At 37.5% G+C, this 13,804-nt stretch overlaps 1 protein-coding gene across 1 annotated transcript in view; it reads right to left on the bottom strand.

Moving 5' to 3' along the window:
- Positions 1-3,139: 3,139 nt before the first annotated feature.
- KIF5C (kinesin family member 5C) overlaps positions 3,140-13,804 on the bottom strand; it is a 133,661-nt gene continuing 122,996 nt past the window's right edge. Inside the window, exons 26-27 of the mRNA XM_067549483.1 lie at positions 6,568-6,966; positions 3,140-5,836 (exon numbers count right to left, since the gene is read on the bottom strand). The gene's annotated coding sequence lies outside the window, so the exon portion shown is untranslated. The remainder of the gene's footprint in view (positions 5,837-6,567; positions 6,967-13,804) is intronic.

A 13,804-nucleotide genomic window follows, 5' to 3' on the forward strand; every position in this document is an offset into this window, starting at 1 on the left:
AGTCAGCTAGTAATTATTTCATTACCCCTACCCTGAATGGGAATCTTGAACCTATGTGTTGAGGTAGCTTGCTTGAAAAACCTCTTGGTTTGCTGATCATGTTTTAATTTAACTTGAGCTGGATGCCCCTGCCAAATCCATTTAAAACAAAATAAAGTAGAGTGACCAGACTTGATCTACCACTTGCCCAGTTTAAAGATCCCAATCCCCATCCATGGATGCCTACAGGGAATCCAGTTGAGTTGGAGAGAGGACAGGCTAAAGAAGAGGATCTGATCATGCAGAAAAAATTGCAGGAACAGGCCTGAAAGGCTCAAGCCTGATTTCCAATTAATTCTACAAACAGTAGCTGAGAAAATACATAAAGACATTTCATTTTATTAGCCTGATAAGCTTTTAGTCACATAATTAGAGTGAAAAAAGAATGGAGTCTTGAAACAAAAAAAACCCAACTTTTTTTAGCCAGTGTGTAAGATAGGTTAGTGAAGTAAATATATAGTAGAGGATTTGGTTATTTTTATTACATGGGGAGTTAGCGTCCACACTAGGTGGGTGGCATGTTACAAAAGTGATTTACAATGTAAGTGTGTTATATACCAAGCTCCTTGAACTTTAAGATCTGTTCAGTTAATTGGGAATCTGCATGGACTTCAAGTGCAGAATGAAAGAATAAATGTAAATTGGAGCCAGTAGTTTAAAGTGAATGTAGTACTCATGAAAGAAGGTGGTTTACAACAGAAGAGACTGAAGATATAGGAGATCCAGTCTGGGCTGTAGGAGTGCACATTTAACCCACCAATGTACCTGTTCATCATTCAACTGTCATCAACTGATGTTTACAGACACCACCTGTTTGACATTAAGGACTCCATTATCTACTAACGTTTCTGTTTCAGGACTGAAGAGATGCTCTTTGCAAAATTGCTAAACCAAATATTTTGCAGTCCCCATTTACCAACAATAAAATGACACTCACCTACAATTTAAGTACCAAAGTTTGGTATGGTTAGAAGAGAAATTTGTTATAGCATTCCCCCGATCTTGCCAAGAATACATTCTCATCTAAAGTGGTAGCTTTACATGGAATTAACTTTTAGTAGTTGAACTAATCTCTTTTAGAGATATAAAATCTGATCCTTTGCTCCTTATTATACTTTGGCAAACTGAATTTTGAAAAGGAAGTGGAAAGGGAGAAAGGTAATTAACTGATGCAATCCAACCCTTTGAAAAGGAAACCACAGGGATACTCCCGCATGCCTTTTGCTCTGTTATTGAACTTGTCTTCCAGGCAACTGTGGCAGCTTAAGTGTGGCACTGTGTGGGCGCGTGCATATGCGTGTTTGGTTGGTTGGTTTTTTGTGCCTCGTGGGAAAATATATTCTCTCTCTTCCCCCCACTAGGGAGGCAATTCACAATATCTGCCTTTGCTTGCAAGACAGGGGAAAAAATGCCCAGGACTGAGTTTCCTGATATACTTTCTCTAGTTCCCTAAAATGGGGGAAATTCCTCATGTTGCTGACGTTGAAGCTGTTTGTTCTGTATACATAGCTTCTGAGTTAGCATACAGAAATTATTTGCCATACACTGAAAAATAATTTAAAAAGTTTACATTTAAGGACCAAAATAATCAATTGTTAATTCCCAGATTTAATGGCGGAATATCCCCCCTTCCCACAGCAGTGATCAGCAGAGAAAGACTGGAAAATACAAAAGAAATCTATCCAAGAACAGGATTATATACATATACTATGTAAATTATATATACTAATACTTTAGCTGGTCAGTGACATAGTAGTCAGCAATCTGAAGGCTAGCAGCTGAAATTTGCAATGCCTACTGTGAAATGAGAAGCTTTCATCTGGCACAGAGCATCCATCAGTGAACATGGAGCTGCCTGACTAATGCTGACAGAAGAGCCCACTGCCTACGAATGCTATTTTTAGTGTTTAAAAGTTCGTGTGGATCTCAACTGAAGCAACACAATGGAACATGTGGTGAAGATGCAAATGATGATGAATATCAGCTCACGCACTTTTTAAATAGAGGGTATGGCTACACAGAAAAAAAGACCTACAGGGCAAGTCTCAGGTTATGTATACCCTGACGGTGGCAAATTCGCTGTCATCAGATCAATTTTTCTGTTTGCCTGAGTGGCAGTAAAGACACTCAATCCATCTGGAAGTCGATTTAATAAAACTACCTCCCCAAAAAGCGTAGCGCTGCGTTGACGGGTACGCATTTCCCATCGGCGAAGCACAGTGGGGATGGCATGCTAAACAGAAGTTATGAAGTCAATGGGAGTTACGCAAGCTACTCTGTGTAGCTTGCGTGACTCCCATCGACTGCCACCGAATTTCACTGGCAGTGTAGACCAGGCCTCAGACCACGAATGTCTGCACTGCTATTTTTAGTCTAGTCGCATGAGCCCTTTGAACACACCAGTTGATCTAGGCTCAGACTTGTTGACATGGAATTTTTTTTTGGTGTGTAGGCGTATCCAGAGAAATAATCAGCTTTTATATCAAGTCTAAACTCCCTCACACAGTTTGATTCTCACATAAGGGTTTTAGACAGAATTGTCCCTATATTTCTAGTGCATCAATTAAAAGACAAATTTAACAATAAATACCAAACATTAGATGGCTCAAAAGGAAGTAGTAAGGACACAGGAGCCTTCCCACATTGCACTGTGTGGGTAGAGGCTTGCTATAATGAGAGCACAGAAAGCAGACAGTGTCACTATGGTTAAGCTCCCTATAAGGGATAAGGATGAGAGCAGGACCATGCCTTACCATCTCTCCCTCACATATGCCAGCCAACGAAGTGTCGGTGGATAGAAGATCTGAGTGGGAAGGTGGAAGGGAAGAAGCACTTATAAAAGGGGGGTGGGAGGGTAGAGTCCCCACTCCAGCACATGCTCCCCTAGAGCACATGAAAAAAATCTTACTACCTCCCATACCTTCAGGGGAGGATTAAAATGCAGACAGACATTTTCAAATGCTCCAGTACGTTCATACAGCTTGCCACAAAAATAATTAACTTCCATAATGCCAGGAGCTGAGATTTCTTGATGGAAAAAGCCAAAGACACGTCGGCACCAAAGGCATTGTTAATACATGCCACAAACGCAACATACAAGAAAGTTTAATTCAATTTTATTTTCCACTTCAACAGTTTTGAAATGATACATCATGCAGTCTGCTAGTGTACCCATACATCTTTAATAGATAGCATTTTAGAAACCAAGATTAAAAGATTTATCCATGGAAGGGAGGGGGAGAAGGGTTCAGATCTGCTGTTAAAAGTTTAATACATTACAGCATCATTTGCTGTAGTGGCAATTTATTCCCCTTGTTACCACCAAAGCGTGTCCACAATTTAATTATTTCTAAAATGAACACTACTGTACAGATACACAGAGCCCAGAGAATACAGAATATCTGCAGAACACATTACACATTTTACAATCTAGACACTTAGAATCCTATAGAATGCCTCAGTCCCCATAGTTCTTCTGCAATGAAATGTGTATCAAATTGACAGACAAAGTTGTTTAAGACAGACTCTGAAGTGGTGTTCCTTTGTGTATTTGTTTAGCAGATATTTTTGTCCAATGCAATTTTCAGTTCATAGTCATTAAAGCTAAAAATATCACAGCAAAGGTCAATTAAGATTATCCTGCTAGTGTGATTTAATGATTCCCTTGCTTGTCATAGGTATCTGCTTTATATTATAAAAAGTTATTTTCCCCCTCCTTGCTGTCTCTCACCCCCTGACGTAAAATTACATTCACATTATTGTATGAAGCCACAATCCTCAAACACTTATTCTTTTCAGATATGTGGAATCCAAAGACTGATTTGGTTTAGTTTGAGATTTGTTCATATTTAATGACCTGATGAGGATAGCACTCTTTATTTCACATTTTCTACACCATTACCCTTATAGTTTTCAGGTAGATTTGTATGTTAATTCCTTGTTCTTCATAAACTGAAGTTTAAAAAAATCACTCAGAAGTCTGCTGTAGACAGACATTAATGTAGTTAAGAATCTTTTTTTAAAAGTTTCCCCAATACATTCAGGATAATCTATTCTCACCCTTATATGGTGAAATACACACTTAGATGCACATATCAACCAGGATCTTTCCAGCTTTTAAAGCATTCCTTACTTTCAGCAAAACCAACACACATTTCAATAAATAAAATATGAATTTGAGGATAAAATACAAGCTAGTAGAACTCATTAGTAAAAAACTAAGTGTGTTCCTGCTCAGTTTAATCAGTAGCAAAAAAAGTGCATTTTAACTCCATATTGCATGAACAGTATCTCCATTATCTTAAATAAAACTTGTCCTGTGTGTGACGTTTTAGATAATGAAATTTAATCTAAATTATTTAAATTACAGTTTCCTTGCAAACTATTATCTAGAATAAATATGAAACGTCACATTTGAAGAGGAAAGGAAAGGAGCACAATATAGTGAAATAGCGAAATACAGACTTTTGAGCTCTGAGGAGCAGCGGTGTGGTTTCCATTTGTGTATAAAATATGTAAGAAACTGTAAAAGTGGTACAAAAATGTTGAATGCAAATTATGTAGGATTAAATTAAATCCTTAACTAAAATAGTCTTACAGAATGGAAGATACTAGTAGCAGTACAAAGTATAGCAACACAGTCATGAGTTCAAATTACGTAAATTTTCAGTCTTCCATTTTGAGGACAGTATAATATACTTCAGCATTTCAGTGATAAAGTTATCATAGGCAGGATCTAAAAGTTAACTCTGAGGTGCTTAAGTGATCTTAGCTAGATGGACTGACTGGCTGATCAGCACTAGCATGATTATCTAAGAGACATCAGAGCTAACTCATCAATGAAGCTCAAGATAACCATCTAAACTGTTATGCATAACATGATGATTTTATTTTTTGTTCTGATGTATGTGGAACCTGGGCTTTTTTTAAGCTAAAGCTTAACATTCTTATTTTAAAATTGCTTCTGTGACAGATTTCAAATCAAGGATACAGGAAAAAATATTCTACAGTACCAGTTATATAACTTCAGTGTATGAAGAAATAATACAGAATTTTTGATATACAATAAAATTATAATAATTAATAGTTGGCATTCCTCTTTAAGACAACTGCTTTAGAAACAAAAGAAGAGAGTTGATACTTTGTTAATAATATAAATTTCATCTATACATAGATGATAGGATAGCACAGGGTATCTTTGAACTAGTCCCATTACTAGAGATTGCATATAGCAAGTTCACAGTTAGTTTTCCTGGAAGTGCCTATGCACATATTTTAAGAAAAATTTTAAAAAAAATATATGAAACCTAAGAAAATACAAAATAAATTAAACAAATGCAAATTTGCAGTCTTTATTAAATACTTTTAACAAAAGGCTCCCCAAAATAGTGCAACATTTAAAAAAATAAATTAAATCCAACTTACTCTGCTACAATTGAGAACTTTCTAAATAATTTCTGTAGAAAAAGTCTAAAGGAAATTCAGAATCTTTAGATATTTTCTGTAGCAGGCTAAATATTTTTAAATAGGTCTACCAACACAGGACACATTCAGAACCCAAAAACTAATACCAAAATTAAATAAGAGCAAACAGCAGCAACCAAGACTAAAGGGGCATACTCTTGCTTTAGTCATCTTGAAATCTATACTGCTTTAAAGAGACGTAGTTTGATATGTACATGTGAAACAAAAGCAGTAGATATCCATCATAAGAGCTTTGACTTTTGCCTGCCAACTTAACTTTTCCATGGTGATTACAGTGCCCCCTGCTGAGAAGATGGAAACTTCATATCTGGAACTAAGAAAGAATCCAAAAAAAAGGCAAGTAATCTCATCATTGGTTGAATGAGCTAAAGTTATCCATAGGCAGACTTGCATATTATCAAGTTCCAGTATGAATTTATCATTTACATTCTTTGCCCTTGCACAGTGCTGTCTTAACACGTTCATCTTCCTATTGCACAGCACAATTGAAGTATGTGACCCCATCCTCCCTTAGGAGCCCTTAACAGAATTTTCTTTAGGTACCCAAACTATTAGCTCCCATTTCTGAATTCCAATATGATCAGGGCTTGCCAGAAGCATGAGCAGAGGGGAAAGCATCTTGCTTTTTTCAAGACAAGATTTCTGCAACATTTTGAAAGCTTTCAGAATTTCATGATGAACAATGCTTACAAACACATGGGTAGCTATCAAATTCAGGGAATACCCATCATCATAGGCAGAATTACAAGCAGATCAGATGTTAATTTTAAGATAGTTTGTGTGACCACTGAACTTCAAAATGTAGTGCTATACTAACAGATTTCCTGCATTCCATAATTTGATCTTTAACAGATATGATAGTAAAGTATATTTTATACAGGTCCAAAGATTTTATCAGGATATTAAAAATGCTTCTTTGGGGAAATTTACCTCAGAAAATGTGTTTACATTATTTTAATCATATAGCAGCACATTTTCATCCCCTAAAAATATAAAATAATATGTATGTTATACAATATATCAGTTGTGACAGAACACAATCACCTGCCTTCGATGGCACTTGTCGTTGAATGATTAACTCTGATGCCAGAAGTCAGATTTACTGATGCCACAGAGAACTTCAAACAACATCAGCACCAGCAGAGAAGCCCCAACCTAACCAGCGTCAAGGAGTACAACGCAGTTAATGGAAGAGATTTTGAATGGCAGACTTGTCATTACTTAGATGGATATGTTACATACATTGTACATGTTCCAAAGAAGAGCTGAGCAGAACACACTTCTGTACACGTGGAGATTCTATGAAGCTCAAAGTATTTGAAAATAGTGCACTGCAGATGGCTGTAGAAAGCACAAGATGAACGGAATGTAGAGCAGGTTGAAGAAAGAAAAAAATAATCAGTGAATTAATGACAGTCTTTAACATGCTAAGTGGAGCCTGACCTGTCAAAAGAGAACAAGATAAAAAAAAAGTTAGTGAACATTCAGGTCAGAAAGGGAACATTTATTAGGCTCCGTGAACACATTACTTTCACAAAGAACTTCAAGCACAGAAGTAGTCCAGTTATCATAAATGGGTTTACTCATATGCTGAAAGGTAAGCATGTTTCTAAGCATTTGCAGAACGGGGCCTTATATAATAAACTCCAAGGGCAGGGAATTCTGTCTTACCTATTTTTAAAGCCCCCAGTACATAATTGGCACAATATGAATACATAAAGGTATCAGTACTCATGGTGAAAATTATTCTTTTCCATCTGAAATATCATAAGGTTTCCTTATTTAAATATGGACTATTTAAAATCGCAGAGTACTTAATTGTTTTTTCCTCCCTTCCCTTCAACCTTTTAATAGGGCTTTCTCTCTATGGCTATCATAACAATAGAGATATGTACAATTTCAGAATGGGATATATTTTAAGGTTGATTTAAGTAGCTAAACACTTTTCATATCAAGCCCCTTAGTCTAAATATTATTTAGTAAGGAACATACAAGTAGAACCTCATAGGTACAAACACCTCAGGAATGGAGGTTGTTCATAACTCTGATCAAAACGTTATGGTTGTTCTTTCAAAAGTTTACAACTGAACTTTAATTTAACACAGCTTTGAAACACTACTATGCAGAAGAAAAATGCTGCTTTCCCTTTATTTTTTTAGTAGTTTACGTTTAACACAGTACTGTACTGTATTTGCTTTCTTTTCCTCTCTCTCTCTCTGCGGTTGCCTGATTGCGTACTTCTGGTTCCAAATGAGGTGTGTGGTTGACTAGTCGGCTCGTAACTCTGGTGTTCGTAACTCTGAGGTTCTACTGTATCTGTATTTGAGTTTGTAACCACAGCAGGATGTGGCTAAAGAAAAACAAATCACATCCAAAGGTCTTAACATGGAGATGCTCATCTGCTTTTACATGTCGACATACAGTCTACATCCTTCTTATCCACCACAAATAAACAATTTTAGGAACAAAGTTCAAGGTATATGCAATAGCCAAGCACAAGAGGGAGCTATTTAAAGTACATTAAAATAATTTCATAAAGTCAGCAGCTTGGAAAAACTGACTTCCAAGAAAAATATTTGATTTGATATCAAAGGACTGGAAGGGACCTCAAGAGGTCTTCTAGTTCAGTCCCCTGCACTCAAGGCAGGACTAAGTATTATCTAGACCATTCTTATAGGTGTTTGTCTATCCTGCTCTTAAAAATCTTCAATGATGGAGATTCCACAACCTCCCTAGGCAATTTATTCCCATGCTTAACTACCATAACAGTTAGGAAATTTTTTCTAATGTCAAACCTAAACCACCCTTGCTGCAATTTAAGCCCATTGCTTGTTGTCCTATCCTCAGAGGTTAAAAAGAACAATTTTTCTCCCTCCTCCTTGTAACAACCTTTTTATGTACTTGAAAAAGTATGTCCTCCTTCAGTCTTCTCTTCTCCACACTAAACAAACCCAATTTTTTCAATCTTCCCTCATAGGTCATGTTTTCTAGACCTTAAATAATTTTTGTTGCTCTTCTCTGGACTTTCTCCAATTTGTCCACATCTTTCCTGAAATGTGGCACCCAGAACTGGACACAACACTCCAGTTAAGGTCTAATCGGCATGGAGTAGATGGAAGAATTACTTCTTGTGTGTTGCTTACAACACAGAATACAATACAGCCCAGAATGATGATTGCTAAATTTGCAACAGTGTTACACTGTTGACTCATATATAGCTTGTGATCCACTATTACCCCCAGCTTGCTCTCCGCAGTACTCCTTCCTAAGCAGTCATTTCCCATTTTGTATGTGTGCAACTGATTGTTCCTTCCTAAGTGGAGTTCTTTGTATTAGGTCTTATTGAATTTCATCCTATTTACTTCAGACCATTTCTCCAGATCATTTTGAATTGTAATCCTATCCTCCCAAAGCACTCGCAACTCCTCCCAGCTTGGTATCGTCCGAAAACTTTATAAATGTACTCTCTCTACCATTATCCACTATCAATGAAGATATTGAACAGAACCAGACCCAGAACTGATCCCTGCAGGAACCCACCTGATATGCCTTTCCTGCTTGAATGTGAACCACTGATTACTCTCTCGGAATGGTTTTCCAACCAGTTATACACCCACCTTATATAGTAGCTCTATCTAGGTTGTATTTCCCTAGTTTGTATATGAGAAGGCCATGCAAGACAGAATCAAAAGCTTTACTAACATCAATATATATCACATCTACCACTTCCCCTCTATCCACAAGGCTTGTTACCCTGTCAAAGGAAGCTATTAGGTTGGTTTACATGATTTGTTTTCAACAAATCCACGTTGACTGTTATTTATCAGCTTATTATCTTCTAGATGTTTGCAAATTATTGTTTAATTATTTGCTCCATTATCTTTCTTGGTACTGAAGTGAAACTAACTGGTCTATAATTCCCCGGGTTGTCCTTAATCCCCTTTTTATAGATTGGCACTATATTTGTCCTTTTCCTGTCCTCTGGAATCTCTCCTGTCTGCCATGACTTTTCAAAGATAATTGCTCAAGACTCAGAGATACCTCCTCAGTCAGCTCCTTAAATATTCTAGGATGTATTTCATTAGGCCCTTGATGATATCGAACTCCTCTAAGTAATTTTAACTTGTTCTTTCCCTATTTTAGCTTCTGATCTTATCTCATTTTCACTGGCATTGCCTATGTTATATGTCCAGTGGCTACTAAACTTTTTGGTGAAAACAAAACAAAAAAAAAAGTCATTTAGCACATGTCAGAAGGTTTCCAATTGTATAGAAAACAGTACATCAACATTCCCTGTATTATTTTGCATTTGCCTATCAATAAACAAATTAATATATTTAGTTCTTTTCTATGTGCCTGGCTAAAACAATAATTGGAGATTAGAGGAAGCTCAAAGTCTTGCTGCCAGTTATTCACTTTTTCTTGTAAGTTTGTCATTGTAAATAAAAAAGAATAAATGCTGTTATCAAACATGAAGTTAACTAAAAAGTCAGTGGAGCCAACATTTCTTTTTTAACTTGTGCTTTCACTACTAAAACACTTAAAATTTTTCTTTACATTTACTTTGAAACAAATGCAGAGGCAGTATTTCAGCTTCTACTCAGCGTGCTTGTAAATTCTTCCAACTAACCAGAGTAGTTTTTAATATGTTTTTTATTGGTTAGATTAAATAGTTTTCTAGCTTGTGTAAGGATGGGGAGGTGCTGGAAATATACCACAGATTTTAGGATTAGGGCAAAGCACAGGGATACATGAATAGCCTATGTTTACACAGTATTTCATGCATACAGATCCCAACACAGATTGCTTTAATAATTTCAGTAGACCATGGAATGGCATTATTTCTATTGTAAAAGTATTTCTATTTGAATTTCCCCACTTCTTATTAAATAAGGCATCATGCAAGTTTCAGCAAATATCAAGTAAAGGTGGGAGGAAGCAGGGAACAAGCCTCCTTGAAGCCTAACAACTGGCCAGTTAGTGGGCTGCCTCCAAGCACACCAGCTTACTTATTTCTATATCAGTATCTGGATGATTTCTAGGTTGCAGGTCAGCATTTCAGAGTAGAGTTGCTTGAGTGCTGGGAGCAAATCTAAAGGTTTGGGGAATATTTTTGTGGTCACTAAGCTTCTCACTATCATTGTTTTGTGAGAGAGAGAGAGTTGTGAAAGGCTTTCCACACTTTGCCCTCCATGGATCAGATCCTCAGCTGTACCAGAGCTCTGCTCAGTGTCACTTTTCTGTTCCCCTGATTCCTGGAACTGTAGAGGCAGGTCCAGCCCCAGTATAACTAGAACATTACTGATTCTGCTCTAAACTATACCTGAATGTCTCAGCTTCCCCAAAAGCCACTGAGCAGCCATGAAAGGCCGTAGTGCCACACTACTCTGGGTATGACCCCAAAATACAAACTGCTATATATTTATTTTCTCTTCTTCAGCACCCAACTCAAAGTCAACAACGTGACAATTACTACGGTCATACTTCAAGGGCCTGTCAAGATAGTTTAGACTCTGAATTTGTTTTATTTATTTGCTTTTTTAAAAAAGCTGCTATTAATACAAATTATTTTTATAACTTTAAAAAAAAAACATTAAAACATCTTATTTAGGTTTGAGCATTCCCTGCAGTGTTTGCAACCTAGACATTTGTGTGACAGCATGAAAAGCAGAAAGTGAAAACTGCCGACTATCTGCCTTGTCCAAACTGAGCAAAATGCAACAACATCCTTACCACCCACTGAACCATCCCTTCTCCCCCTTGCCAAAATAATGGTGAAAAGTAACTGAGCCTTTTGAAATTTGTAGTTTTAAAAATGTAAGTTGCATTTAGTAACACAAGTAAAGATTTCTGTTTTAAATGTAGTTTTTAACCTGACCACGTATCTTTAAATTCCCTGGCTGAGCATCACAGAAACTAGAATGCTCAGCCAAGTTCTGGTATTTGGGTTTGATTTGCAGCTAGTCAAGGGGAGATGGGTGTGTATGTGCAGAGGAGGGGGATGTTTATAGACACAACAAAAATCTTCCATCACACACTTTTCCCCCAAAAAATATTTAACAATTCTAAACATTTCTTTGAAACTCAAAACATTTTGAACAGCTTTAGTTTAATCTACTCTAAGTTTGTAATGATAAGAATGGTTCAGAAGTAATTGTGGAACAAAAGTAGAAATTTCAAATTCCCTGATGCTCTATCTCCATTAGACACTGGCACCAGTGTAACTACATTGGTGTACTTACATCATGGCCAACTTCTGATGCAGACACAGTGCACTTATGTGAAGTGGAGCTGACACTGGTAAGACTTATCTGATAAATAAATAGAGTTGCTATACCAGCGCTTTATATCAGTGCAATGCATCTACATTTGAGGTTGGCACATTTTGCAAATTTCTCTAATGTGGGCAGGGCCTAACACCTCTGACACGATGTTTACAAAACACTTGACAATTGGGTAAGCAACTGGTCTGCTGCGACTACTACTTGTGCTAATTATTTCCTTATTCCCTTATTCTCCTCATTCCCCATGTTTCTTTCTCCTCCACCTGCTGTCTCTTGTCACATGCTATGCTCCCTGAGTTACAGACTGTCTTTTTACTTCATGTGTACAGCTCCTAGCACAATGCAACCCTGATGGGGCAATGACAGTCTTGATTGAGTGATCTGATTTCTTTGTCTAGATCTAGCTTTATATGCTTGCACAGATTTGGATAAGCAATTGTACCACTGGAGCTAGTAGAAATGGCAAAAATAGCACTGACATACTGACAAACACTTGACCATGCTGTGATAAGTAAATTTATTGCTGTTGGTCTGATCTCTAGTGTGAAATGATCAATGAACTATTAAGATAATTCCCATCATCAGCTCATAAAATTTCCATTCCAGAGACAGGGCAGGCTACGCCACATGACAATAAACATTCCCGTTTTGTTGCTGTTAAGAGATTATAAAGGAAGTTCAGCAGGGCACAATTTTATTTCAGGAGTTGTAAAATGATACAATTCAAATGACAGGGTGTGATGTTAATGACTTATCCACTATGCTGTGAAAAATAATCTGTGTGAATATTCATGCAAGACACTCCATTTTAATAACACACTGACAATGATGCAGTGGCTTTTATCCAAAGATCTCAAAGCATTTGGACTACTGTATCTAGCCAGGAATCACTTGCTCAGCCTGGTTGCAGAGTACTGGCACTTAGCTGAAGGCCCCATGTAATCTTAGAGAGTAAACAATGTGGTAAATTGACCAAGGCATAGTAATGGATTGGAGAATGAAGTTGCCCTCCTAGATTTTTGCAATGTAATTGAGTTAAAATAAAAAAATTTAAAGCATAAAGTATGATTACATTCTGAAGTAGCAACTCTAAAAATGGCAACATGAAATTCCATATTCGTTTTGTCAATGACTTCCAGATCAAAATTACTCAGCTGCCAGATGGTCAGCTGCCATATCCTAGGATCTGAAATACAAGCTTTATCTTTTATGGCCCAAGCACAGTGACCAGTAAAAAATATTCTCCAGATCAAAAATACCTTTTGTTACACTTGTACCATTTTCTTTAATAGGGTTGCATAGATGTAACAGAGTGAATCTGATACTGCAACTGGAAGTTAGATAAGAATTCTATTGATGATTCACATGCCAAAACAGAATCCAGCTCATAGCTGTGCTGGTTTGCTATGTTCACAGGATTAAAAACTTGAAAAAAAAATTAAAATATATATGACAGAGTCTTGCCAATAATGCCGATTAGTTGAACCCAAAATGTTTTGTAAAGACATCTCAGGTGAGACCAGTGGTTCTCAACTTGCAGTCCAATCAGCACACAGCTACGGCCCATGTGACATCCTCAGGGCCATGCAGGTAGGTGGATGCACCCACGATGGTAAATAGGTTGAGAACCACTGGGTTAGGCAGACTTTCAAGGATCACATTAATTTCATTTACAGCTGCTGATCCAGAAGGCATTTTTCATTTCAGAAACATCATGTGTCAGCAGGCCCACTGACAATTCCAGGCCACAGGGCAGAACAGTCAATGTCTCCCACCAGAAAGGGAGGGCTGAGGTTTATGACCATGGGCGGAGGGTGAAGCTTCCCCCTGGGTAGGCTAGCTCCCCATTCCGCTTCTTCCACCCAATGCCCCGCCCACGCTCCACCCTCACTCCGTCCCAGGCACCACCCTCTCTCGTGCTCAGCCTGCTTTCTTTTACACCACCCCTTTCCCCAGGTGGTGAGTGATGGCAGGGACTGGGGTGGCTGAGCAGGGAC

Source organism: Emydura macquarii, unplaced genomic scaffold (genome assembly GCF_026122565.2).
Source record: "Emydura macquarii macquarii isolate MOO-44397 ecotype Brisbane River unplaced genomic scaffold, CSIRO-AGI_Emac_v2 contig_1253, whole genome shotgun sequence".
In the NCBI taxonomy this organism is placed as follows: domain Eukaryota; kingdom Metazoa; phylum Chordata; order Testudines; family Chelidae; genus Emydura; species Emydura macquarii.